The sequence below is a fragment of the Empidonax traillii genome, unplaced genomic scaffold (assembly GCF_003031625.1).
Source record: "Empidonax traillii isolate 1590-97213 ecotype Southwest subspecies unplaced genomic scaffold, ASM303162v1 scaffold127:size982661, whole genome shotgun sequence".
NCBI classification, from domain to species: Eukaryota; Metazoa; Chordata; class Aves; order Passeriformes; family Tyrannidae; genus Empidonax; species Empidonax traillii.
In genome coordinates, this window is record NW_020955320.1 from 545,882 (window position 1) to 572,176 (window position 26,295).

At 35.5% G+C, this 26,295-nt stretch overlaps 1 protein-coding gene across 3 annotated transcripts in view; it reads right to left on the reverse strand.

The window, feature by feature from the left end:
* Window positions 1–26,295, reverse strand: part of RFX3 (regulatory factor X3) — a 97,808-nt gene that overhangs the window by 64,808 nt on the left and 6,705 nt on the right. The window contains exon 1 of one of the 3 annotated variants that reach the window (XM_027883501.1): window positions 10,131–10,242. The exons of the other annotated variants lie outside the window; for them this stretch is intronic. The gene's annotated coding sequence lies outside the window, so the exon portion shown is untranslated. Of the gene's footprint in view, window positions 1–10,130; window positions 10,243–26,295 lie in introns of those variants that run through there. 3 annotated transcript variants of the gene reach the window in all.

Here is a 26,295-nt window from a genome sequence, read left to right on the forward strand (position 1 = left end):
AAAAAAAAAAAAAAAAAAAAAAAAAAAAAAAAAAAAAAAAAAAAAAAAGACATGCAACAGCAGCTGAGAAAGAAAAACAACCCTGCAGATACCAAGGTCAGTGAAGAATGGGGGGAAAGTGGTCCAGATGCTGGAGCTCAGATTCCTGCAGCCCACAGTGAAAATCATGGTGATGCAAGTTGACACCCTGCAACACACGGAGGTCCACGGTGCAGTAGATATATATTCTGCAGCCTGCTACTGAAACACAGAAGTTTCTTGTTGAACATCAGAAAAAACTTTTACTGTGAGGTTGAAAAAAAAAAAAAAACAAAACACAACATCGGAGCAGCTTATGGCATCTCCATTCTGGAGATCTTAAAAAGCTACCTGAATATGGTTGTGGGAAAACTGACTCTAAGTGGCCCTGTTTGAGCAGGGTTTCGGAAGAGATGGCCTCCAGAGTTCACTTCCCACTGCTGGGGCTTTCTTACCACAACAGAGTCCTTCTCCCCCAACAACTCTTGGAAGAGCCAAGTCAGGATGCTCCAATGGTACCAAGAAAGTCACTGGAGTTCCCTGCCTGGATTGCCACACTGCTTGTGCTGAGTCCTTGTGCCCAGGGGCAATAGTTTCTCATCATGGGATCTGATGAGACTGAGGTTAATCTCAGTCCACAAAGCCACTAAGACATGGCAAACATCTTGTGAACAAAAGGCTTTTCTCCTTTGGCGGTGTTTTCTGTCCTCCCTTGCTGACGGTTGTGGTGCAGGCACAGAGCCTTCTCTGGTATCCCTTGCAGGCAATCTCACTGCACTTCAGTAGCCCGAGCATTTGGTCCTGGCTGCCATGAGTGCAGAGAGGCACTCCACACCACTGAGGGTTCACAGTCAGTTCCTCCTTCCCTGACCACCTCCTGCAGGTACTCTGCGCCAGCCTGAATCCAGCTGGCTGTCCAGGGGCAGTGCGGAGTGGGAGGCTTGTCCTGGAGTGGGGGCAGCGTGCCTGGGGCAGGCACACATGAAAGGCTCATGTGAAAGGCAGCTGTGGGGCTGGCAGTCACTTTTGGGCCTCCAAGGAGACCCTGTGGGAAGTCCTGCCAGCAGAGCCCAGCAGCCGGACAGAGGGTGCGTAGCCCCACAGTGGCGCTACCACCTGCGCCCACGGCCCAACAACAATCCCACTGCTGGGAGAAGGGGGCCGGCAGAGAGGGACCAAGGGAGAGCTCCAAGGGACTCCGACACCTCTACCCCACAGACTGCAGGGGAATGCTCAGCTGGCCCTGCTGATGGGCCTGTCATCCACTTGGACTTGCTGAGAGCGCGTCCAAGTGGCTCGTGCATGGCCTTCATGCAACGCGAATGAACATCCAGAAACTTTCCGGAGCCTGCATCTTTCAAAACCACTTGGTACACTGCACATGAACCCACTAATTAGGGGGAGGTGTAATTTTATCTCTGTCTCTCTTTTTTATTCCTTGTAGTAGCAGTAAATTATGTTTTGGTTAAACTGCTAGTGTTCCCACCTCAACCCATGAGGTTTACGTTTCCTTTCTGGTTTGTCCCCTGCTCCAGAAGAGAGGGGGTAGGTGGGCATTAGGGGGGGGCAGCCAGCAAGAGGCTTCATAGTGCTTACTTACCAGCTGGGACCAAACCACTATACTCTGTGCTTTTAAAAATGAGTCATGGTGGTTCCCGGCGCAAAAAAAGGGGTGGGATAAAACAGTACTATAGTTTCTAGAGGGCATATTAATATTTGGCAAGAATTTCAGCCTGTCTTTGGAAAAGAACTTCCTATGGACTGCAGACAGTGAAATAAATTGCACTTAAAGTACAACATTGTGGTTTTTTTAACACAAATGTTCCTTGCCTTGTATTAGATTACTGCATGCAGATAATTTGCACAGGTTAACAAGCAGATGGATTTTGTTGTTTTCAGTTTTTATTAAGTTTCCAACAAATGCTAACAAGTTTCTACTTATAGTTAAGAAAGAAAAAAGAGAAAAAAATCCACAAGACAAAACAAACCTAAGAGATATCACTGAGGAAATGAGTGATTTTAACAGAAAGCATGTACACAAGTACTATACAAAATGCCAAAGTAGAATGTGACCTCAATCAAATAAGAATATACTTCCCTTAGCAAACTATCAAACACTAAATTTTTACTGTTATCATACTCTGCAATAAATATCAGATAAAAATACATTTAGGAGTTAATATATTACAAAGTCACAATATATTAGCATTTTATCATTTCAGTCTTAAGAGATATTGTCTAACTTTTGCAAGAAGATTGATGTATATTTTTGATAATCAAACTACTAAAAACTTCTGTTGTGTATTAGTTTAGGATAAGCAGTACATTATTTGAAGCATTATTGTATTAAAGGCAGAAAGCAGACTGAGAGAATGGAAGAATAAGGTAATAACTAACAACAGAGACTCCGAAACTGGCAAGTAGCAACTGTATCCTCTGCAGCGTGTCTCATGGACTAGAGAACCAGAAGTGATCTTTACTCAGATTCTTACGGATTGTACAGGAAGAACAAAAGCACAACAAAATATAATGGCTTAAGAGCTGATTCTGTCATCAAGGTTATAGGATGTTTGGTCACTATCAGCAATTCATTGAGGCATGGTTCTTTTCAAAACTTAGATCCCATCTAAATTTGCAATTTACTCCAACATAATGTAGTGAGAGCTTTAAAATAAGAAATAAGGAAGGTTGAGAAAGATTTATGTAACCTCATTCATGATTTTAAGTAAATGAGAAAATTAGCTAGTAATTAATAACACAATAAAAAGCAAAGGGGAAAATACTACTACTGCCGGAAGCATAAGCAAGGAAAGTGAAAGCTAATGATTGTGTCTAATCTGATTACAAAATGTATTTGGATAATTACAATCTTGTGTGTCAAAAAAGTCAAAGACTTAGTACCCTCCCCTCACTTCCTGCTCAAAAAGGAAATAGAGTTACTTTGGGGAAACAACTGAAACTTGGTACTATTGTGTTACAAGGAACAGAGTAAAACAGCCATCACTACTGCAAAGGAAAAAAGTAGTGCTAAAATATGAGATTTGCAAAAAGATAGCAATGAAGAATATAACATTATGTCACCAACTGTAGTGCACAGATAAAAGGTGCCTGGATGAAAGTTAAGAACAGTTAAAAACTGTTATGAACAAAAAAATCTGTGGCATTTAACAGACAAATGTTACTGAAAAAGTTTATGATAAGAGGAGACTAATTTTTGACTTGTAGCTCAGAAACTTCTGTTACAAATTACAGGTAAGTTTCAGATATTCATGCCTATCATACTGCCACATTTCTTTACTAAGCACTCCTTAATCTGCTTGAAGCATCTCACACTACAGTCCCTAATGGCTGCGCACTATCCTGTTTCATGCCACTGAGGGTGAAAGTAGTTCATTAGCAGATTCAAGCTACAACATGTGTTGTAAGAATTTGACAGAGATGCCTGTCATGCAACCCTTATGAACCAGTCAGTGAACCAGGGCACACACACCTTCAAATATCTCCTGTGAGTGACAGGCATTTCATACATGCATGCAAGTATAACCAAAAGGCCTGAGAGAAAATCCTGTGACTTCGCTGGACTCAAAAGCATGCATATTCAGGTCTGAAAAGTTTTGAAATACGTACTGATATTTCAAAAGAAGAACTCTGAATGGAATTTAACAAAGAGTTGTCATCTCACCAGTGGCACCAAGTTCAGCAGTTGACCAGTCATCAGGTGAGTACCCTAACCCTAACCCTAACCCTAACCCTAAGGATTGATGCTGGGTACAGTTCTGTGTAATGTCTTCGTTAATGACTTAGATGGTGGAACACAGCACGTCAGAAAGCTTGTGGATGATGCAAAACTGCGAAGACTGGTTTATAGACAGAGGTTGGTAGTGACTAAAAGTCATAATGCAATCAATCTTCTTTTGATTGCCTTTAGCAATTTACATTCTTGCATTGACAAACAATGATAAGAATGAATAAATGGATATGATTTAAAAAAACACCAATACTTGAGTTGCAAAACATTTTTTTGGACACTGATATATGCTAAACAATTTTAGTCCTCAATTTAGCCTCGTTTCTTCTCTGTTGATTAGGATATTGTCAATTTTCTACCAATATATTATTTACTTCAGATGGAAGTTCTTCAGTTTGATTGAAGAATACTCCATGCAAGAAGGATAGTAAGCCAAGACTCCCATCTCTTAAATCCTAGCCATTTCCTTCTAAATTCCACAACAAAATCAAGATGCTAAACCACAGTATGTAAAGTGTACTGGCACACTCAGAAAACCCAAATTTTTAAAAAGAAAAAAACAGAAAAGAAAACCCACAACAAGAAAAACCTTAATATTTAAAAACTCTGACTAAGGATCAGCTAAGAGGAATTAAGATTTCTAAATGGCTTTAGGTATGTTGGCCTGAACAATTTATCCTGGACAACACATACAGAATAAGCAACACAGACTGCAAGTTTCTAGACTAATACCCTTATTTCAGAATATTTTTTTCATTTTCAGTACTTTTAACAGTTACTAGAGCTAAGCCTACAATTTATGAAAATACATCAATGTAAATCATAACCATCTCCCACAAAATAAAGTCACAAGTCCTAAATTATTCTTAATATATCAGTTGATTTTCCTGTGCCTTCTACTGCACTTATTTGTATTAGTTTTGGCATTGTTATTTGGTCTATTTCAAACTGGGTATAGATATTATTTCAGATTATAAAATAGATGTTCTTTTCTTTGTAATTTCCATTACTGATACTGCTGACAAATTTAACAAACAAACAAACAAACCCACAACTCCCCCCCCTAATTTTCATAGTAATATTTCAACAATTACTGTTTCCATACTAAAAGCGACCAAAGTAGTAATCACTTTTTGAAGTTAACTTTTGAAACCTGAAATGTTACAGTTTTATACATTTAGGACACACTACCACACAGTATTTTTTTTTTTTTTTGTAGGGAGGAATGTAGCTGTCAATCATGCTTTCTCTTGCAACACAAATGTTTTGCAGCTTTTACTTGTCACTCCTATTACATGTAATATAGGCAGCTTAGCACTAAAAACAATTTAAGAACCTGCGTAAGTTAAATACATAAATTATTATTAGGGTGACAGAAAAGGTAATGAATGCCTTGCGACTCCATTTGCTTTGTTTGTTAAGGAAGAGAAAGCTAATAATCTGCAGATGTCAACCATAAAGATCCTAGACCTGTTAATGTCAACCTAAGCTCTGGACAAGCTAAAATATTTTTCACATTTAAAATCCATTCCCCCCTGCCCCACTGTTTTTCTGCAAAGCAGGATGTTTTTATAAAACAGTAAGTACCTAAAAAGAGTGAACAAAAAAACACATCAGGCATAGAAGCTAGAATAATTTCCTTTTTTTAAATAAACAATTCCCTGTACTATTTTAAAGGTTCATGAGCTATATGAAATAAAAATATTTTTTCATTATCACATCTCAAATTGTAATAGTTGTAAAGAATCTCTACATATAAAAATTTAGAAGTCATGGCAAGAGTTGTTGCAAATTTAAACTTTATGTAGCACTGTTCAATTTTTGAACTAGAAGGATCAAGTATTTCACAAAAAAAAAAAAGGAAATACTGCAATTTTTATTTAATTTCAGACTTCAAAGAGAAATCTGAAGTCTTGTTAAAGGATGAAATTATGCAGAACACTTCCTTTACAAAATTTTAAGGATGTTCACCCAATGTGTGAGCTTTTAAACTCTCTTCTTTTACTGTCTTCCTCTATCACAGTTTCTTGTCTGGAAAAGCATAAGAAAAGGAAAAAAGCAGAAAGGGGAAGAAAGGAAAGGAAGAGGAAGGAGGAATGAGTGCTGGATAGACAGGGAGAAAAGGATGAAAAGTGTACTTTCTGTCCTCACTTTTCTAACTGGTTAAAGTACAGAAGTCACTGTACCACAAGCTTTCAGGAAATCTTATTTTTTACTACATTAGTAAAAACCTAAAAATTACTATCTTTTGTAGAACTAATTTATGCTACAACAGTTATCAAACTTTTCCTTCCCTACTCTTATACAGAATGTCTTTCTCACCTACATCTTAGCATGTACTTATAACATGCTTTCTCAATCCTCCATGCTGTATTCAAAATCTAATCAATTAGGCTCACATTTCTTCATGTCTCCTTCCACAAACTCAATGATTTCCCTGCCCCAAACTTGATTTTTCACCAATATCTTCCTTTATAAACTGCTGTAAATAGTCAACTATCCATACAGAAAGTTGTCCAAGTAGAGGACAACAAAGGAATAGACCACACTGTCAATCTGGAAAGTGAAACTCTTGAACACTTTGAAACCTTTGTTCTTAAATTGAAATGACGTGCTATTAAGTTATCTGAAGAAAAGACGTGTTGCTAGAATGCTTACAAATTTCAGACATTGATATTTTCATATTTTTTCAGATGCTGGCAAACATGGCACAAACAAAAAATACAGCACGTTTCCTCAATTCCATCTTGAAAATAACCCATTTATTCTTTCAGCCAGTTTATCAGCAACACAGTCCTGAAACCTCACAGTTTGAGATCACAGTGAACTGTCCTTGCAATGGCATAGAGATTCAAGGATATTTTAAACAACTGCCATGCGAAGAATTTTTAAGCTTCTGGAATCCTTAACAGGAGAATGTTCATTAAAATCTTGATGTCTCCAATGGAAAATAATTACGAACAGGGATAAAAATTAACCACTAGATGATTATTAAGTGCATTGTAGCACTTTGTACATTGTATACTGTAGATTAGTTTATGACAGCAGATGGAGAGCAGGTTACCTTTCACCAAACACAAAAGAGACTTGGGAGACCCACTGGAACACATACAGAAATAAAATTTCAATGCTTTTGCAGGACAATAACATAATTCCAGAATATGTTATTGTTGTTTTTTCACCTTCTAAAATGACACATGTACTTAAATTACGTACATACATACATAAACTAACAAGATTAATTCCTGTTAGAACCGTTGGTCTTCATGGGAATCAAGAGGAACACTACTAAAATGTTTAATTCTACAGAGGATGAAAGGGAGGCAAACAGTATAAGCAAACCAAGTTGTTCTTTTATCCAAGAATTTTATGATTACAGAATATTTACAGTCAGAAGTCAAAATTCATTCCTTCATTATGTCTCCATAATTTTTTGCTAAGACTTGTATACCTCCTTGCTTTGCTTTTCAAGAAGTTGAAGTAACATTATTTTTATAAATTAATTGAACCACATAATTCTACTATCTTGAAGTGTATATAGTAAGAACAGTAATTAAAAGTTACGTCTTTCCCTTGTTATCTGCTTACAAAAATTCAGAAAAAAACCAAAAAAGGAAAAAAATAAGGTCATTAATAGAAATTTAAGTGATCAGCTTCCCAGGACACTTTATGCCAGAGTTCAAACACTAGGAGGAGTTTTGTTCAACTTCAGCTCTAAACCCAAAAATTACTAGAGAAACAACTGCAGAAAAATCCATGTTAAGAAGAGATGCAACTGTTCTTCTCCAGGAAATAGAGGAAGAATTCATTCTAGAAAAAAAATATAAATTGGTCCACAGGGTGGCACAAAAGACACACACACACAAATCCAAGAAAAATTTCTAAATCACATTTGAAGAAAAATATCTAGTTTTTGTAGCACTTCAATTGAGGTAAGGTAAGGCACCAGTTTATTCATCTGGCTTCCTTACACATTCATTATAGTGAGGAAAACCAGGTAAGCAGTATATTATAATGTTGTAACCATAGAATTTCAGAGTATTTCCTATACTGTTTCTAGAAGAAATCTTATTTTTTACTACATTAGTAAAAACCAAAAAATTACTATCTTTTGTAGAAATTGTATCACTGAAGGCAAACTGATAAACCAATGTAGCTCTATTATGTTATAATCATGACTAAACATAAACTTCAAAAATTTCCTTAATTACATTAGCTTCTGAAATTTAATTATGAACATGTGAATTACACAGACCTAAATACACTAAGAATGTTGCTAAGCTGCAGCTAATCCTGGAAGTTCTAGTCCACGGAAACTCTACCTTGGCTGCTTACTAACTTCATTTTAGACAAACTGTGGTGGCCTATTATGCTGTTCGGGTATATTTGCTGATTTAGACAACTGTAAGATCATTACAGAAGGAGTGCACTGTGCAACATGATAAAAATATATATCTCAGATGATGTTAACCAATTTGTTTTGTAATGAAACTCCTACTAATTCCCTTGCCTTTCTCTCCCCTTGTTTTTTATAATGTTTAGAATTCAACACTCTAACGGGTGATACAAGAGGTTGTATTCATCTGAATTCAGAGCTAGCAACAGAAGCGAGTCCCTTCAGCTCTAGACTCCAACAGCATACACACTAATGAACATCTATCTCCACATATCCATTTAGGGGTCTGCATATTATATGTATTTCACCGACTTAAGTATAGAAAAGGAATCCTCAGTATATCCACTAGACATTTCATTCTCTGCGTAACTTTTAGACTTCTCAGGAGTCTTGGCTCATGCAGTAAAGATCCTTGACTAAGAGTTGGAAATCTTTAAATTCAGTACCCTGCTTTCCCATATTCCTTTTGATATCTTTGATATCTTTTGTATCTTTGATACATCTCTCTGCCTGAGTTTCAATCTTCCCATCTTCAGAATTGAGGGAACTCTATTTTTCTGTCTCACACACGTGAGAACAGGAAATACACTGACATATCCCATCCAGTAAGATCCACGGCAGTATACAGCACGAAATACATTATTCTCAGATTTGTAGGACTGAAACTGTTGACTGTAACAAATGAGTCCTGACAGATATTTTCTATTGAAATACGATCTGGTTAATGTTTATGGCCAATAAATCAACTCCCAAGTACCTCATAATTTAAATTCAAATATTCCCACATGAATAAAAGACAGTAATAGCAACTGTATAACCTGCAAAATATAGACTTCCCATTTAAAAGCAGATCAACATGAGGAATAAGCTCACTGCTAAACAGTAGATAGCATGTTAAGTTACGCAATCACAAAGCCACAAGTATGTTGACAAGTGATCTTTTTCATCAAAACAGCATAAATAAAAAGCAAGGAATTGTTCTATGCAACTTACTTTAGTATCTAAACTGTCACTATGTTCTGGCATTCATTTCAGATTTAACTCAATAGGTTTTTAAGTTGATTAAGCTATTTAACTGACTAAATTAATGAAACCCAACCCACCATGGACAAGTCTATTGCTTTATTTACTTCCTTAAATTAATCTCTTACTAGCAGAGTCTAAACTGTCACAAAACATCTTTAATAAACCAGAACCAAATAACGAAACATCACTGAAAGCATTTTAACTAAATCATATTATGTTGCATTCAGAATGAATTTTCTGAAACTGGTAACTGAATAGCTCAACAATCCAATGCTAGTACCTCTCCTTAGTCAGTATGGTACAAAAAAGGCAATATGATCCTAAGCAAAAGTGAACACTAGATAAATATCTAGCAATTAAGAAAAAAAAGATTTAATAAAATGAAGTTAAGACATGTGAAAGAAGATACAGTAATTTTTAATGAGAAAACCATTATTTTTCTGTGGTAACTGACTACAAACAGAAGCATGGATCAAAACTGCAGTTAAAACATACACTGCCAGCCCCACATTGCACCTTTGTGAATTCATCAACCTGAAGATGATGACAAAATGGTACATTAGTGTTTTACACCAACTGCAGCTGTTTGACATTATATGCTTAAGTATCAATCCTTGTGACACAATACTGTTGACTGTCTTCAAAGCTGGCCTTTGTGACACTGTCCACAACCCTATGAGCATAGCAGTTCAGCCCGTTTCCGGTCCTTCTCAGTGTCCACTGATCTAACTCATACTTCAGCAGCTCATCTATGAGCATGCTGGGCGGCAGTGTCAAAAGCCTTACTATAATTTAAACAAGGAAGGTTTCCTGCTCTCTCCTAACCCACCAAGTCAGTAATCCCATGTAGAAGGCTATCAGATATGGTTATTGGTCAGCTATAGTTACTTCCCAGTGACCTTCTTTTCCTTTATACAGTTTGGAAATTGTTTCCAGGATTACTTTATCAGCTTCTCTGTGATTAAGGAGGATGCTATGTCTTTGGTTTCCTTGATCTTCCCTTAAAGACAGGAGACCTCTGTTTTCTTGCAGTCCTTGGGAACCTCCCCTGACCACCATGACCTTTCAAACATAAGCATGAGTGACCTCCCAGTGACATCAGCTAGCTCCCTCAGCATTCTTCTTTTACCAGGACCAATGGATTTTTTATGTCCTGTTTGTTTCAATTGCCATAACTACGACCCCCCCCAGAGGTAATCATTCCATGATCCAAGCTTTCTCATTGGTACCTGCAACTCCTGAAGGCAGATCTTAACAATACAGAGCAAGGTGAAGAATGCATTGGGTATCTTGGCCTTCAAAATGTCCTTTTCCATCAGATCTGCCCCAGATTGCACCTAGAGAATCATCTTCAGTTAATGTCTGGACATTTTGTTCTCTATCCTCCTTTCTACACTTTTCTATATTTAAATAATCCCTAAGGAAACTGTTGAAAGCAACTTATTTTTACAATGATCTGCTGCCCTTATGATCAAATTCACTGCATGGTATGCAAGACTGTGACATCACAATTGTTTTAATCATACAGCTACAGTTCGAATGATATTTTGCTTATTCAACTGAGAATTAAACTACTTGCTTTACCCATTTCACATTTGTCTCACATACTGAAGAAGAAATACAGAATGAAAGTGAAAAGTGGAGGAAAGAACTATATTGTGCAGTCAGACATGACTAATGGTACAATTTGGGAGCCAAACACTAAACATTTAAGGCATCATTACCTGGTACGAGATATTTTTTTCAATACTACAATGGTTTCATTTCAGACATTAAAAACAGCAGTATCAAAAAAAGCTGAAATAGTACTGGAACTTATTTTGGGCGGGGCAGGAGGAGGTGAACTGCACAAACTCAAACACATGGCCCAAGTGACATGTTAGTAAATTTTGATAAAATAACCTAGTCAAATATATTAAGGAAGTCAAATTGTTTAAACAAACTGACATATGTCTGAACCTACAACACTAATTTTTTTATACTGAGCACTACTGCAGTTATAAATTATTTTAAAATAATAACACTAGATACATCCTATTTTCACTACTTTATTTCATAAGAGCACTGGCATGTCAATTAATTATTCCAAGGAAATACACTGATTTTAATGTCACATTTGTCATGTCAAAACACCCTTCAATTTCAAGAGAGTGTCTGCTATAAAAAAGGAAAAAACAGGCCTAGCTACTGACACTTCAATTAATTACAATATTATTTTTCTAATGATTAGAGACAATCTTTTTTATTTCAATGATGTAAATAACTGTAAGGTAGTATCACTACTATTCTCATATCAATGTAAGAACTGAATGGCATATCTTAAGGCATGAATAACTTCGTTTTACTAACTGATTCTGGCTTGGTCAAAGAGAAAATTAAAATAAGGTTTGCCTTCTAGGTCAGCACCTTCAACGACTATAATAGAAAATACTGCAGTTCCAGAAAGACCTAGAAATTACCTGAGTTCCAAACACAGGACTTTTCGTTCTAGTATGCTTCAAAAATCAAATCATGAGAGACAGCAATTCGTGCACTTTATGTGGAAAGTTCTTAGAAGAGAACTCCTTAATGACAGCTTTCTCATCATTAAACTACCAGAAAATAGGTAGCCCCAAGAGTTAACATTTAACATTGTATGATTATGGTCACCATTTTCAGAATAGTCAAAAATTCTATTACAAATATGAAAAAAATGAAACACAAAGAATTAGTAGATAACAGTATGAATGTAAGGCTATATGAAATATTCAGCAATACTATTTAGATACTCTTATAGTTATTACAGTACAAAATGCATTTGGAAACAAAATGGCATAAGAATATTTTTCATTTCTGAATCCTACAGAAATCTTAGCTTCTCAATTGTCAGAAATACAGGAAAATACCAAAGCAAATATGTAAAGCTTAGGTAATTCAGAATTTTCCAATACTGAAACCCTTGCAATAAAAGTAAAACATGAACATTCTGAAGAATTACTTTCCAAAAATATAAATCTGGACATAAATTTCACAACCTGAAAATTCCACCTACCTCTTCAAAAGGTAGACCATCAAAGATGGTCCTCTCTAAGTGAAAGCAGAGCTGATTTCACAGGAATTGTGGATTCCCACACCTACCTTTCCCATACAAGTCACTTTAAAATCTTCAAGGCCATATCAAGAATAGATACTGAATACACAAATATAGCTCCAATGCACAAACAGCATTTTGTACTTGTATCTGACTAAATCTGACTAAATCCTATGTTTATGTGATGTAGTCTCCAGTTTTTAATTAATCAGAAAAACCTCTCATTGACATTCTTCACTCTTCTTGGCAGACAAATGTGAAGTAAATAACAGTATATGATCAAACAGTGAAAACTATACATTGGTAAACTCATTCAAGAAGAATATCATGATGCAGTAGCATATAAACAGCAGTTAGGTTCCCAAAAATTAATTAGATCTTGAAGTCATTCACACAACAATTACATTTAATGCTTAAATAGATTTTTGAAAGTATTCCTTACTTAAACCTCTTTCTTTACCCATTAAAAAACCTTTGTATTTTTAAACATCTTGTAATTTTATACAGTATTTCATTAACACTATATAAACTAAAGTTACTGTCTGTATTTGTTATTTTAGTCATGGTTAGTGTTTTGAAAAAAGGAAGACATCACTACAAAAAATATCCAGTAAGCAGATGAAATGTCTGTTTCAGAATTGATATCTGGTCAGCTATTTCAAGCTATACTTTTTAACTTACAGACATTAAATAAAAAAATAATTGTTTCACCTTCTTACATGAAATTGTACTGTAATTGTTCTTACACTAAATCAATACTAGAATGGAATGTGTTTACATGAAATGGAAAATGCTGGAAACAAATGTATGTATCAACAGCAAAAATTTTAAAAAAGTTATGAGTAAACACATAATGCGATGCCACAACACACTGTGCTGCATGGCCATTTTCAGTAGGAGGGACAGAGATACGGCAAACAGACTACACATAATTTTTGTCAAACTTCTTGTTTTCTATTGTCCTTTAATTTTCAGTGACCTACTTCCTTCCCAGTCTTCTTCTTACATTTCCAAACACTTGAATGAGTTTCCTAAACTTACATATTTTTATAGTTAAAAATAAGTAAGTCAGGAATAAGTCTATTTTATTTTCACTTTTGCTCACCTTCCTTTCTTGTTCCTCATTCCTGAAGATTTTCCAATGTAACATGCTATAACACTCCACAACCGTTTTTCTGACCTCTCAGTTTTTAGTTACTGTCCTAGAACAATTTTTTTTCTCTTTCACAAAAATGGTAAAGTTCTAAGAAATGCAAAATATCCTTTCAGATGCAAGTTTCACTTGGATTTCATTAAAAACACAGGAAGCAAAGAAACACTCACTACCATCATATTTAGCACAGTGCCAAAGATCTAATTTCTGCTTTCTTGGTTTGAATGAGAATAGGGATTTTTCGTTTTTTTAATTCATTAAACATGCAGCCCAATAGGTTAGGTTTGGATGAAACAGAAGCATTAAACTGAAAATCCAGGTATTCAAATTTGACCAGTAAGAACAACATTAGGAAGTAACTATTCTAAGCAATATCTCTGGTTTAGAAATAAAAGCAAGCACCAATGCAACATATAAAAATCCAGTTATGTGGGAGAAGAGGCACAGGGAGCTGAACAAACTTAATGACTCCAGTTCTGGAAAGTAAATTACATCCTTACAGAAATTCTGAATGTAACCTACATGATTTAGGAATATGTATTTGCCATAATAAATACTGGATACTATTTCTTATAATGTAAGGTTAAAACACTTTCAACACTTCTGAAAATATCACAACTGTACCATATAAAACACTTCTCAGTAAAAACACCTTTAAAGGTTATCATCTATTAACTGAACACTGTAAAAGGTAAGTTGCTGTATTTTTAAAATTTCTTCTTTCTATATACTACATATTATCTCTTTATCAGATTTTAAATTTTTTCTAACTTATAAAACTCTAATTTTCCTAAATTTTTCAAACTCTCCTAGCTCTCCAGCTGTGGCAGAAGTAGCTATCTTACTGAATAAATACCTCTGTACTGCACAAAATTAGTCAGCAATCCACAAATGCAAGTCAAACATTTCTCAGTAGATATCATACTCAAACTAGATCCCACTCCTAAATAATTTAAGTTTTAAATTACACAGTAAGTTTTAATTACAAACATGATACGAATTTAGAATGTTGCTCAGACCAGCACTTAAATTCAAATAACAGAACTCAATTTTCAAAAACAATCCCATAAAACCACCTTGTTCTATTGAATGTTTCCAAAATAGCTCTCTGTCACCATAGTAATATGCTTTTCAGTGAGAATTCTAGTGTTAAATGAGGAAAAACTTAGGAAGAAACTCTTCAGGGTGAGCTGGTGGGACACTGGAAAGGGTTGCCCAAGGAGGTTGTGGATACCTTCTCCCTGAAAGTGTTCAAGACGAGGCTGGATAAGGCCCTGAGCAACCTGGTCTAATGGGAGGTCCTGCCCATAGCAGGGGAGTTGGACTAGGTGACCTTTAAGGTCTCTTCCAAGATCTTAAAATTCTATTATTCTATGAAAACAGTTAAGCTGGAAAATACTACCTACACTATTAGAGCAAAGAGGTCTATTTAAAAGAGAAGTTCTTTTTCCGAAATAAATGTCTGTGCTACAACACTACTGATAAATATCTGAACATACTAAAATGTCAAAATCCAGTGAAACTTCTCAAATCTGTAATGTCAAATTCTTTACATATTTTTTCTTCTATACTGTGTAGCTCTTAAGTGTTGTCCCTTTCATTAGTATCTAAAGACACAGCTTTTATCCTCTTAGAACAGCTTTCCTCTATTCAGAAAAAAAATATGGTGTCATCTTAATAGAATATAGCAAGTTACAAATAACTAACTTGGGCTTTACTATAGTGACAATTCAACACCATTTCAAAAGCAGATACAGGAACTGAAGAGGGGTGTTGATCTAGTGTCAATCTACATCTTTATTCAAAAACTAGTGTTCTAATTTTCAGTTGTTGGCCAGATCAAAACACTTAAACTGAAATGTAACCATCCAGAATTACAACTATTAATATCTTGTAAGATAATTTCTGTCTCTCATCCCAAGTCACCTGATTACCAAACACATAACAGGTCTTGAAAATACGAAATACTAACACACTACTGACATAAAATAAACTAGTCTGGCAGTTACTCAGTTTTATTCATTACCCTTTCTACAGTATCTTCACACGATATTTCCAAACTTTTCTAAACGGCACATATACCTGTATAGCTAGGGACTTCTGTGAAGGTCCAGTACAGATCAATTTATAAAACAAGTTGAGATTTAAAAGCAATTTAGAGTGGTTACTAATATCCCTTTTCCTTAACAACTCATTCAATGTTTCTTTGTTTTCTCCGATGTTTGAAACTACTAGACTTCAAAGTCATTCATCCTAAGTAGCTTTGTCAGGGTTTCAGTACCACAATTTTCAAAATTACCTTCATTTTGCAAAGAGGTTCGCCACTTTGAGAAACAGAATCTCCCTAAATTCAACACTAGTTTATTATGAAAAGAAAACCATGACAACTGTTTGTACTCTTGCTTTATTATTACATCCGGCCCGGTCACTATTGGAAATTCAATCTATTATTGTTGCTAGGAGCCTGTTGCTATGCAACCTAAAAGGGTTATGCAGCGCTTTCAGGCTGAGAAGCCTTGAAAACACCACAGGTCTCCTATGGCTCTAACCAGTTTATTTAAATAGATTAATACTCTCCTCAGTCAACCCCCAATTCGAGGCATACCCTTAAAAAAAGTCACAATAACAGATTTGAACACTGTAAACAAACAAAACCAGAAAAAATTACACAGAAGCAATATATCTGACTTATGCTGCATCCTACAGCAAAGCAAACATTTCCCCTAATCTATAGTTTAATTTAGGAAAGTTAAAATCTGTAAACTCCAAACCCCTCCAAAGTTTAACTTTCATATACTAACAAGCTAGTATCATGGAGTTGCTCAACACGCTCTGCAAAGTTATTTTATAATAAGCTTTTGACAGATTAATACACTAAGTTTCATATTCTAGATCATTGAGACTTTTGGGGGGAAAAAAAGGCCTAAAATTAACTTTTAAATGGCAGAATACTATTAATATTAATACTCTGTATCAAAATATGTCCAATAAGCCTGTAAGCTGGTTCCAAGATTTACAGTCAAACTGAGTTCTGCCTTTGTGTGTCTTTGTCACTGTTACACATTATGCAACCTGTATTAGACACCTATGAAGATCTCTGCAGACTCATTTCTTTCAGCAACATTTTTCAAATCTACTGGAGAATGGCTAAGAAATGATCTGCAAAAGAGCTGATTACTGTGCTTTTCATTCTAATAATCTGAGGCTGTTCCAGCCTGCAGCAAAGAACAAGTTGTTCCACAGCACCAGAATTAAGAAAGCTGCATTTCCTCCAGCATGGTCCTTTAAATGGATCCATACTACAACAAACTAGCACAGACTGTGAATGCCGACTGACTCTCCAGGACGCTGGGAGTGCAAAATGAGTTGCAACTGCCTCTTCTTTAGTGGTAGTACACATTTTTGCTTACTTTTTCAAACAAATTATTTTGTTGGTATTTCTTTTTCTGAAGCTTCTAACCCTCTTTTGAGTAAGATGGACAAACCAGAAAAAAAAAAAAAAAAAAAAAAAAAAAAAACAAAAACAAAAACTTGTTTCCTTAAGAGTACAAATTTAAGAAAGAAACCCACTGTCCCTAAAGTTATTGCAAATATTAAGATTAATTGTCTGTACAAATGACTTAACAGCTAGCACCACAAAATGGACTACAGTAGTCAGATAAGGAAATGCAAGGATTTATCCTTCCCAAAATGCTTTGTACTACTTAGTGGCTGATGTTTTCTAGAGAAAACTTGAAAACAATAACAAATATGAACACTGTTCTGAAGACATAAATCTCAGAGCGTTGTGGCTAAAACAGCAAATATCAGCAGAATGCATTCATGAATTCAAAGTCTTCTAACTAGAACTTTGCTGCTTCTCCAGAATTTAAAGGTTGCAAAATCTTCTTCTAAATGAAAACTAAACTTTACACCTGTATTAGGGTAACACCCAAACCACAAAGGACTTGCCTTATCCCCTATAGTTGATGCAGTTAGCCTAGAACAGTTGACAGCTGCTGATCTTGCAGGGTCTACAACCTAGTACCTGAATCAAACACCTTCCATCGACTTCTATGGCCAAACCCATAAACAAAGAATTGCTGTGGTTGTGAGCTTAAAGATGACAGGCTGCTTGGACAAAAGCTAGAATAATACAGCATGTTATGCTGTAAAACTACCTACAGGTTTAGAATTAAAAAATAGGTATTGATTATCTGAACTGTTTCACAGTAAACGTTTCACTAGTTTGTTAAGTACTTAGGTGTTGTCCAAGAACTCATTAGAGACAAGAAAGATTTTGACAAAGACAACGGATGCAAAGTTATGTCCATCTACCAGATCATTTTTTCCTTAAATGATTCTTTAAGCATGACATTTGCTTTCACTGAGGCAAATGAAACTCGCAGACATCAGTGGTTTCTTTACACAAAATTGAATAAGGTCTTGATTTTTTTCAATCTGGTGAGACACTCTGGTTGTCTTCACTGACAGTTTAATAAAAGAAATTTGACAGAATCTGGCTATATTGAGCTTAAGGACACGGTTAGGATTCCTCCATCCTTTATCATAGAAGATAACTCAGAACTGGCCATTCAAGGACGCTACACAAGCTGAATGTTCCCTTGGTTTTAGGAGACTGTTTCACGCTACTAAGATGACTTAAGAACGCAACGTTTCTCCCATAATTCTAGAATCCTATTCTTAGGATATAATTCACTACCTCCATAATTACATCAGAAAAAATGCATGTACAACTGTTCCCCTGAGTTCCCTGAAACTTCAACAACAAATACACATCATCACCAAAAACTGTAAACACTTCAAGATCTTATTTTAAGATATCCTTGTAGCATACCACTTCTCAATATGTGGGGCTATTTTTCCCAGAGTCTGGAGATTTATCTGTTCTCAGGTAGCTGGTAAAAGAAAGAAATTTTGAACTTCTCCATACAAGTTCTTTCCAGTTACATAAAACAAGTTCTTTCCAATTGCATCAAATAACATTCCTCAGAATATATTTTTTAAGTGTCAGTTTTGTATACACTGTCATGAAGCAGGCTAAAGAACACAGAGAGAAAGCCAGAGATTAGCAAACAAGAAAGCAAAAGTGGCTGCTGGCAAAGAAAGAATCAGGCAGTCCCTGAAAGCAGACCTCAGTACCTTAGGCTATCCCTACAACCAGCTGGGTATATGTCAGTAGTGTGTGATGTTTAGCAGCCTTGTCACACCTCACTATCTCAGGTAAGCTGTTAAATATTAAACTGCATGTAAGCCAGGCATACAACATGGAACAGGAAAAAAACCCCAGAGACCAGTGGATGCTGAGCTGCAGAGCTTAAAAACAAGTGCAAAAACCGTATTATATAATAAAATTTATAGTAAAATATAATTGTAATTGCAAAATATATCCAAGCAGATTTCACTGTCATCAATAATATAATATAATAATAAAATAAGGCAGCAAAAAAGGATCATAAACTGCAAAGGAAGAAAAACTGCTCACATAAAGGAAGATTTGAAGAGTGGCATATACTTTAATTTGAAAGAAAAAAGAGAAATATTTAGAAATTTAGAAACATTCAGAAATTAGGAAACACACTTATAAAATCTACCTTATTTTAAAATACCGCTTTATGTCCTGAAGACATCCTTCACTGTGTCCCATCATTTGAATTTTATGTACCTTGAGAAATCTTCTGCTTTGCTTTGTACCCATATACTTGAAGTGCAGTAACTAGATTTAAAGTACAGTAAATGTAACAAGGCGACTAATATTTCACTACATTGATTGCATTCTTTCTCTTTTTTTAATTTAAGAAATTTATTCCCAAGAGTAAATTCAACAACAGCAATCCTACAGGAAATATACCAAAAATTATGTTGAAAGAAATGACAAAGAAACACTCTCAATCTACAAAAATCATTTTACCAAACATGCTTGAAATTTACTATCACACTGTGTGACTTCTTCCAATACACCGGCTTTCACAAGCACGTATTTATTCAAAACAGTACCACATATGATTGATTTTGATGTCTCATGGAATGATGAAATGCATTGTTACATTAAAAAATACATACAAATCCATACACACAAAATTAAACCAAAAAAACTCTGTAAGCCAAATATACAGAAAAACTACCACATGGCTTTTTGTTCACCTTCCAGTAAGAGACACTCAGTTCCAAACTGGGCATTCTGTTTTGCTTTTCCAACCTAAAAGTACTGACTACTTCACAAGAGAGTGATTTGAACAAGACACAGCTTATATTTCCTAGATAGATATCAATACTTTTATTTTTGTTCCATGTGTGATTTAGAACAAACCACTTCGACTTCTATTTTTAGCTTCCAGGCATATATTTATAAACAATATTCTAAAATTATTAAATCCTCCTTACTTATCAATACACTTCTATGAAAGAAACCACTTTCCAAGCTCTTAGCTAAGATTGACTTTAGAAAGCATGTGAAAATATGAAAATGTAAAATGAATATATGCATAACATTTCTTATTCGGTAGGTTTAGCTACCATGGGTTCTTCTGCCCCCAGAGAAAAACCACTGAGATAGAAAAAAATATGAAGTACAATGTAAAACCCAAATGAAGTGAAGAATAATGAGAAACATCAGCAGACAGAAATGGGAATTAAAAAAAAAAAAAAAAAGAAGGGGGGGAACTCAATTATAAAAAAAAAAAAATTCATTTATCAAGCTGGTACTGTACAATAGGGAATACTTAGGAAATCTCAATGTTTACAGTAATTGTACTCACAATACAAATGGAATATTAAAAATGGTACAATTGGATCCAAGGCATGTTTGTTTGTTTGTTGGCTTCTAAGGTTACAAAACACTCCCAACAGAAATTTTCATATTACGTGACAAAAAGCTTTATGCTTAGGAAGTTTAAGTAATATTACTTTCAAAAAAATGGCTTAATGAAAGGTAATGGCAACTGATTTTTATAATTATTTGGTAAGATTTGTTTTATTAGGCCGCAACCTACTGCCCTGATAGAGAATAAAAAAACAATTCAAATATAAAGAACATTCGGTGACAATATTTATTCAAGATTTATTTCATGAACAGCAGAAACTGAATTTGATTTCTGAGTCTTAAAATAAAGCCATATGACTATATAACATATCATTTCATTGTCTTCCATATTTTCCAAGTAACAGGAAAATAACATCAAATAGCTACCATTGGCTATCTCATTTACAGTACGGGAACACAAAAATCTAAGCTGTGACACATACAACAGCGACATTAAGTATCTATTATATAATTTTTGAGATATGCTGACATTTATTCCATTTGTTTTCCTTATGACAGCTCTTTGTTTTGCTCACCAAGATTTATAGCACTTTAATCACTTGAAATTCATTTTAATCACTGATTTGTAAAAGTCTGCTGAGACTTAACAGGAACATTCTAAAAGACATGGACAGTAAGACAGAATAACTTGGAAAAGGTACTGACTGTGTTACAGTGTTAAATCTCTTAGGACACTCGAAGTTTTCACTGTGCAGAAAAAGGATTTTTCCTTGGAAAAGATTTGGGAAACATTATGGAAATCCTGCATCCCTCTTCCACTTAAATTCTCAAATTCGACAGAGGTAAGTTAAGCAAATTATGAGTATAATAAAAACACAGGTCCCAGCAAACTATTTGCTTATCCATGCCTTAATCATTCAATTCAACTCAGTTTATTAACAAATATGAAACATTTGCATTTAAATAAAGGGATTACTTTCTAATACTGCCTTGATTATCAAAACTGTATTCACTATAATTAGTAATGTATAAGTATGTTTTTCCTTATCCCTCAAGCAATGCTAAACAAAAGTAAAAGATCCAATAATTTTGCTATGGACTTTGATATCTGAATGACCCACCACGATCAAACTTCAGCCAAAACTAACAAAACACCCCCAAACAGAACCACTTCAATCACTAGAAGCATTGGTTATGAAACTATTTTTCTGACTTTACCAAGAGCAGTTACTGCAATATGCGCTTCCTTAGACCTTTGCTCTTGATCGCCATTATTCATTTTATATTTGCAGCTATATGATAAAGCAAACATTTTTTTAAAACAAACATCTTTTTATAGAGACAAAGACAATCATCCTTGCTTCCCAAATTCTTTTTTGGACTCAATCCAATTCTTATCAAAATGAACATAGGTGTGTTATAGGAAAATATTTTAGATATCCTCATAACAAAAAAAACCTCTTTTCGGATTCCTGGCTTTCTTATATCTTGAACACCACTTACAAATCACCAGGCAGTTAGTCAAATACAGAATGTTTCACCAAAACCCCTGTATTTGTTTCACCAAAGACAGGAAATTATCCAATTTATTTCAAAATTCTAAATAATTTCCAGTAAAACTGTTGTTTGCAATTTTTCCTCTTTTCATTTATTTTTCTCTTTTGCCTCAACAAAAACCTGCAAATGCAATCAATTGCAACAGAAATGGCCAACAAGAAGACAAACTAGATCCCACCTAGGAACTTCCGCTGTAGAGCAAGAATCACAAGTAAAACCATAGCATAGCTTGGGCTGCCATGGATTTCAGGAGTTCCCAAGTCCAACTTACTTCCCCCAAAGCAGACTCAGACTTGGCATCAGACCAGCTCCTCAGGGATCCAGTCAGAGCTTGAAAATCTCCAAAGGTAGAGATGGCAAAACCTTACTGCCTTGTGCGGTTGTTCTCATCGAGAAAAATATTTTCCTTATCCTTAGTCTCTTGTTTCAGCTAAGGAACATTGTCTCTCATTCCTCTACCATGCACTTATGTGAAAACCTGGCTCCATCTTCTTGAAGACCTCCTGATATTTGGGAACTAGGTATTAGGAAAGGCTGCTGTTAGGACCCCTGCAACTCTTTCTTCTCCCAACTGAACAAGCCCAGGTCTCTCTGTGTCTCCTTGGAGACATGTGTGCTCTAGTTCCTGACTTAGTGGGCCTCTGCTGAACTTACTCCAGTTTACCAACATCATTCCCACTCTCACAGGAGAGTGAGGGTTACCACAAAAGTAGAAATGGAGGTAAATGTTGCCTAATAAATTCAGAGAGGTGGGATAAGCATTTCCCTCCATTTCCTGCCTACAGCCATGTTCGTACAGCCCAAGTGACACTTTGGATTTTCCCTACAGCCAAGGCACACTGCTGCATGTTCAGGCCTCAACAAGCCTGTAGTCCTAGCCACTTTGTCCCCAGCCTGTAATCTGCAGATTAACAGCTACAGGTCCGTGAGGCCCTAGAGAGCTGCACAGGACTGGTACTCCTCTCCCTTTTAGCCAGTATATTACTGCAGAAGTAGGTTAAGAGTCTTTTCTTCAGTGACTGCTCAAGATTTCACTAAGTAGTACAAAATTACTGTGTTTATAACAGACAATCTGTATGTTTGCTGTAAGAAAAGATGTGCTTTCTAACGCCCTGTGAAGGACAGTTAACAGAGTACTCCAGAAAATATACTCAATACAGAAACGGCATACCAGTCGGTATGTGAAAATCACCAGTTTTACCCAATGCCCTAAAAAACATAACTCCATTTGACAAGGCTGAACCTCCTAGGTTAGCATACCTAGATGCCCTGCTAGATGATTGTTATTCCTGAGAAATTATCTGTCATATTTCTTTCACTCTCCAAGGGAAAAATAGCCCAACGAGCCAAATACAAATAAACCACAAACTGCTCTCCATACTGCACTGAGTACCCTAAGCATCTTCTGTTCCTTTAGTAAACAGAACTATTTCCACACTAACAGGTTAAACGCTGTAACAAGAGTACATAAAAAGCTTTTGAATCAGTACACGAAAGACAGAAGCACTTTATGTAAATTGAACATATTTTTAAAAACAAAATATAAATATTAGCCAATGAGAGTAGATCACTGGGAGTTCAGAAGCATAACTGTAAAACAAAGTTACATTTGTGACCAGGCAGTTTGTTTTATGGAGATAACACAGCTGATTTTATTAGAGGACTTAACACATTATGAATCAACATCTCAATTCCCACTATTAACAACCAATTACATTTTCGCCATTTTTAATGGCCAAACCCTGTTATGCTGCCTGCCATTCCTACGCTACAGACTCTGGGACAAGTATTATAGCATTTCTGATCAGAACTTCCCACACACACACCTCCCTTCCCCTATCACAGATTACCAAAACTTAACTTCCATTTTCATATCTGCTGCATAGATCTGTTTTCCTGCCTTGGACACTGTATCTTTTCCCATACAATAAAGTGTGGGAAGAATATGTTACACTTTTAAACAAGATTAGTATTTCAACTTGAAATCAAGCAGTGGGAAAACTTAAAAGGCAATCTTCCACATGCAAGGTAATTCTAAAACTCCTCTTCATCTCAGTTGCCTGAAAAATGTTTGTGATTAACTTGTAACTTGTGATTTGAGGCCACATGAAGAATCCATCTGCGTTAGGTCCAGAAAGCTGGTCACTGCAGTGAAGTCATGACCCTGCGTCTGGTTTTTCCCTAGAGTCAAGAAATGTCAGTTTCTTCAGGATTCAATAAGGAGAACTAAATACTAAAGAAAGGACAAGCAGTGAAGATACTGAATACCTGTTAATCACTGTTACAGTGTACGCTGTAACAGTGTAATGCGCTGTTTATCTTCCTGTTAAAGACAGGAAACTCGACTTAGTGGTTCATATCAGGATCATGGCAGGCAATTTTAATATCTGAAATTTAAACCTTAGTAGGATCTGACTCCACAAACAACTTTAGATATAAGACACTACTGAAATCTGGATATCCCAGACCACACAAGTTCATAAGGTTACACAGTTTGACTACTAACTATCTGGATGACCTGAAACAACAGCATTAAAAAAACCACTACACCAAACAGATGCAACTGAACCAGCATAAACCCAAAACTTTTAAAACACTGTGAGGTCTGTTCCATAAGATAGAGTCACTATTTTCATGATAAATTATGCTTTTGCTTTGTAGGACCAACTCTAATTCTTGGTCTGCTAAAGATAAACCCCTCCTTGGTTTGACACAACTGTGCTAAACAAAGGGTGCTTCAGTCACAAAATCTTAAACCAGCCCCAAGTTTGCAAAATACTAGGCCTTTTTCATCTCCGCATGACCACAGACCCAGTGCACCAAATCTCTACACATTTACCTGCCCACTATTGTCCCTGTCAGAACTGTGCTCCTTAGAGTACAAAAGAGTTTCAGAACTGGAGAAAACCTGAGCAACTCAGGACAACCATCAGTCAGAAAGCACCTGGAAAGAGATAACACCATGAAGAGCTGTGCTTTTATCTTAAGTCATTCACTCTTGCCTCACTTCAAAACCCAGAATCTAAGCACAAAATTATTTCCACAAAACAAGGGAATGGAACCTAATGTTTCTGTGCTACTTACCTCCATTTACGAACAAATAATAATTACATTAAATTATGTTAAATCTGTGATTCATACTAAGCATGTTTTGCTCCCTAAAACAACATAAGAGCTTCCATGACTTTCAGAAACTCCAGAGAATAATCTTCCTGATATTACAGGGTATTGATATCACAGGGTATTGCTATTACTATGACACAGAATCAACCCTGAGGAACTAAAAACATACTAGATTCTACATTTGTCTGTTAACTAAATTTGACAGGAAAACAATACAATGAATGTAGAAGAGGTACTTATCAACGCCTTTGCAAACTGCAACTCAGATGAAGTGGTTTAACAGAGAGTGGACAAAATAAAATAGGTTATTAAATGGTGATTATAGAAAAACTATTTTTCTAAAAAAAACCACTTCCAAAAACAGGTATTGGTTCCCAATAAAAGTAAGTAGTTCTAAGGCAAGGTTTTTTCTTTACTGTATCTGCCAAATTTGCTGGGATGCAAAGTAATTAACAATGAATCACAATAATAAATATAGTATATAAAACCTTAACTAGAAAGGCAAATTAACAATCCTTTGTGTATAGCCATATAATGGAAGAACTACAGCATGCATATTATCAGCAAAAATAGGAAGGAGAAAACATTCATTAAATCTCTATTGTCTGTCTTCTGAAGGCACGGAACAATAAAGAAGTAAGAATACAGCACGCATCTTACTGGAATAGAAATTAAGGTTTTAGATGGACAATTCTGAATATTTTTGCAGCAATTAAATAGAAAAGGAATCTTGATATTTATGAGGCATTTAACAGACGAAAAAAATATTAACATTCACCCCTGCTTCCAACGGCAAGAGAACTAAAGTTATTTTGTTATTTTTCCTTTCACCTACCAATAGTGAGTATACTTAGTTCTCCTTAGTAAATAACAGTTACTTTTTGCAGTTCAACTCTCTTAGACTTGCCTGTCAATTTCACTCTCAGCTGTTCGCAATGCAGAATGCTACCATGAGATAAGGAAGAGAAAGCTCAGGTGATAGAATCTAGTTTTGTTTAGAAGAGGCTACACAGTCCAACAGCAACATTTAAAAAATGCATTGTGGATAATCTGCAACAGATCACACCAAAAGACAACAGTTCAAATTGACAACCCTGGTTATCTAATCCACTAGCAAGTAAACCCCTCAAAAATCCTGTAAACATCCAATATCACTATCAGATTAAGGGAGATATATAAGCAAGACTGCTCTCCCTTCCTCCCGCCCCAGATTTAGGCACATTTGGGGAAAGGGGAGAGAAAACCAGACTAAAGTTATTAGAGAAACAATATACAAGTCATCACCTGAAAATTCAGAAAACATGAACTAGCTCATTGAAGTCAAAAATGTATTTTCGAATTTCAGCTTCACAGAAGCATAATAAATAGCTCTCTATAGCCTTAATAACTGTCTTGTAAGCAGTTCTGGCTCAGAATCCTATTACATTTTCCCAAATCCTTG